Below are 3818 nucleotides of genomic sequence, written 5' to 3'. Positions count from 1 at the left end.
AGGGGGGTGGGTGGGTTGTTTTGTTTTTTTTTTTCCCCTCTTTTTAATAACACGAGCTGACTACATTAAAGGATGTAGCAGCATGGAGATCTTATAATTCAAAAGTAATTAAACGTACCTAAAAACCTTCAATAACTTTTAAAGGAACCTGTGTAATTATAAATTAAAACATGCATTTTCTGTATAGTTCTTCAGTATTGTTCAATCTGCTCAAAGCACCTTCTTTTTTAAAAAAAAATCCAAACACGTAATGTTTGCCAATTCACCTAAACTTGTAACAGTGACATATGACATTATTTGAGCTTATCCCTCTTAACCACTGTACATATTTGCTTATTCTCTACACAAGCTGCTACTGCAATAATTATCTCCCTCCCAGCAACTCCCACTCCCAGGAGTCACATCAAACAGGATTTTGTAGAATTTACTAATAACTTCAATTTAATTTCTCCCTAGAGAAGCTGTTTCCATTTAAAAATAATATATGCTAAAAATATATATTCCACATTAAAACTTTCTTTAGATACAGTCTACATCTAAGGAGTCTAAAAATAAACATTTCATCTTACATAATTACAAGTGAGGGTGTTGGCTTTTTTCCTTTGGTGGAATATAGGATACTGCTCTGAGCTAGTTCTAAGGCTTAACCAGTTACAAAAAACTCCTGTATAATCTGTAACCAGAGTTTGGTTCTTCACAATTTTGGCTGTTTCTAAACAGAGTGCACAGGACTGTCCTTTAAAGGAATTCTAGCTTTAGACACAAAACCCCGTGTTCACACAACAGCAAGCACTCCTAAATATGTACAAGCGCTTCTTTCCAACCAACAATATAAAAGTTCTTTGAATGGACTTTGTGCTGCATTATGCTACAACAGATAAGGATACCAGGAGACTAAAATAGTGTTAAAATATTTGTTAATGTTTAACTGCTAATAAATCGGTTGCCAGTTTCTATTTAGTATTAGCCTTCCTTATTTAGAAGGCAAATAGACTGCAGGAAATGGTAACTGATTTACATTTTCAAAAAGAAAGGATCATAGTTTACAATAGTTATCCTTGTTCCACAGCAAGTACCTTTTATCTCATTTAGACACACCATACTAGTAACATTCTAGTGCTTCTCTGATTAACATTCTCCTTTACTGCGGTGTCAGCTCCTATATTTAATATTTAAAACATACAGACTGTTCATGATTGTAAACGTTTGAATCCCATGAAATTTTCGAGTGAAGCTGCAACAGCCAACAACATTCTAGCTACCATTCTATGCAACAATCATAAAGTATCGATACTGGATTTAAGATTAATTACACTGTAACCTAGTGAATGCAAAGCCCTGCTCAATTCACTCTGGTAATTATGACTGCAACACTGGATCAGAAATTTTTTTTTCATCAGACTAAGTATGTGAATGGCTGCATACAAAAGTTTTGGCTTAATTTATAACTGCTACAAGTCATTCCACTTATTAAACATTACATCTCATAATTCATCTTACAAATTAAACTATGGGGAATTGGAAAAAGCAGTTATCTTTGTTCAAAATAATGAAAAAAATATTGCAAATGACACTGAAACAGTGATCTATAGATTTTAAGGGAGGAGCTTGACACTTTTTTTTTTTTAAATCAGACCATTGTCTGATGTGTCACAGTGGTGTCACATTGCAGTTCCTCTAAAAGGAGGAAACAACTGTATACACATCTTAAACACTGCAGTTAGTAAAGAAGAAATCATGTTACAGACTTTCAAGTTTAGTGTGCGTCTAACCTTGCCGAAAAACTGAGAGTATTTGGAAAACATTTAAAAATCAGAATATGAACAGAAATGTAAGAAATTATTCCAGTAATTTAAAAGAGAACATTGGAAGACATTTCAAGAGTCCACAAGGAAGTACAGCCACAGTATTCCAAGTAAACATTTTCCTTAAATTCACCTCAAGTATTCAATGAGGTGTGGCATAAAAACAATCATACGGTAAAAGTTTAAGACCTACCTATATTTGCTGATGGTGGGCTCAAACTCTTAGTTCAAAACCAGAGGAACTCATGAGGAATTTCTCCACACAAGAATTTTAGGTATCATTAACTTTAATAGAAATCTTTTCCCAGGTGCTACTTCTCAGTTACACCCAGATGTAAATTTGTTCATATTTTATAAAGCATCAAGAATAATAATTAACAGGGATTTTTTTTTTTTTTTGTGGTTCCCCTCCCCAAATGTTTCAGCATTAGGCAAATAATTCTCAACATCACTGTACTAAAAATGCATTGTCTTATAGTCATCATATTACATCCTTTGCAACTATGAAGAATGTACTGCTATGCCAACATCACTATTTTTACTTGTCTACTTATAAAATCTCAAAAACTGTTATTCCAAAATATTGATGAAACTTTACAAGAGTCACTGTAAATTGTGTATTTACACTATAAACAACTTCTACTACAACTGCGACTTTTTATCAATAGTTTAACATAGATATTTTAAAAGCACCCTTACAAACAAAAGTATTGCACTGGCATCGTAAAAATTCACAGTGAGTCTAACTTCCAGACCTTGGTAAAACAGTGCAAGAGCTTTTCATTGTGCAAGAGCTTTTTATCCAAACATTCCCAGGTTATTAAAACTGTTTTTTAAAAAAGTATATTACATGCTGCAGTGATTTCTTCATGAATCAGGTTTGTTTCACTTTTAGTTCTCATTTCTTCAGAGATCTAATTTATGTTTTGAAATGGTGAAAAATACCCACAAAAAATATCCAGTCCAACACTTGAAATAGGTGCATTTGGCAGAGATATGGCTCTATGTGTCCGTTTTATACAGAGTCCACAATGGTTGCAGCGATTATTCCATAATGAGAGAAACCTATTGCATTGAGTAGGGAGTTCTCTCTCCACAATTTGCAGCATTTCTCCCACTTTTAGAGGCAGTAACTTCAATAGTCGTGTCTTCAACAGATCCTGAAGATAATACATTAAGAAAAGGTTACTCCATAATAATCTTAGAACAAATATTAATATAAAACTCTAAACTGTTATTTGAAGTCAGTCTTAAAAGTATTTTTCTTCATGTTTAGCAGTCAATCAGGAACCAAATAAAAGACCCACCAAGTCTACAGCCCATCTCCAATGGTGAGCAAGCACGAATGTCTCAATAATGGCATAAGAATACAGCATGCAAGTAACATCTCCTCAGGGTATTATCTCAACTGCCACTTACTGCCCCAGGTCTTACTACAGCCGCACACATTATCTTCGCATCTCTTCTGTTTCTTCCTCTGGCTTTCTGAATCAGTAAATTTTTATCTGTCACATTTCCCCATGCCAAATAATCCCACACTTCAGTTACATAGCCTGTGACAAATCACTGGTTCCTGCTTTGTGGAGAAGCCTTCCCTATATACCTTTTCCACACCACTTCTGACTCTACATCTCTCTTCAGGCTCAAGGATCCTAACCTACTTGTTATTACTTTAATAGAATTAATTCCATATCTTGAAAATTCTCACACTTCTCACTCACTTCCACTATATAATTTTTAAGATAAGAAATTGTAACAGTGTGCAGTATTCCATTAATAATTTCATAAAGTTATTAATGGCAAGAACCAGAAAATTAAGTGACGAAAATGCAATAATAATTTCTGGAAAGAAACTTCCTTAATAAAGCAACAGTTTGGTTTTCAAACACTTGATTTTTATTTTTATACTAGTTGAAAACTGAAGTTAATGGCTCAGGAAGCTCTTGTTTCTTGTTGTTTTGTTGGGGGATTTTCTGGTGTTTTGTTTTGCTTGCTTCCCCCCCCCCCCCCCCC

At 34.1% G+C, this 3818-nt stretch overlaps 1 protein-coding gene across 1 annotated transcript in view; it reads right to left on the bottom strand.

The window, feature by feature from the left end:
* RRN3 (RRN3 homolog, RNA polymerase I transcription factor) overlaps nt 1-3818 on the bottom strand; it is a 26921-nt gene that overhangs the window by 16310 nt on the left and 6793 nt on the right. Inside the window, exon 2 of the mRNA XM_026858881.1 lies at nt 1763-1765. The gene's annotated coding sequence lies outside the window, so the exon portion shown is untranslated. The remainder of the gene's footprint in view (nt 1-1762; nt 1766-3818) is intronic.

This window comes from Athene cunicularia, assembly GCF_003259725.1.
Source record: "Athene cunicularia isolate RWA chromosome 14 unlocalized genomic scaffold, athCun1 chr14_part1, whole genome shotgun sequence".
NCBI classification, from domain to species: Eukaryota; Metazoa; Chordata; class Aves; order Strigiformes; family Strigidae; genus Athene; species Athene cunicularia.
The sequence above is the reverse complement of the archived record's forward strand: the minus strand, read 5'-3'. Positions and strand labels throughout refer to the sequence as shown.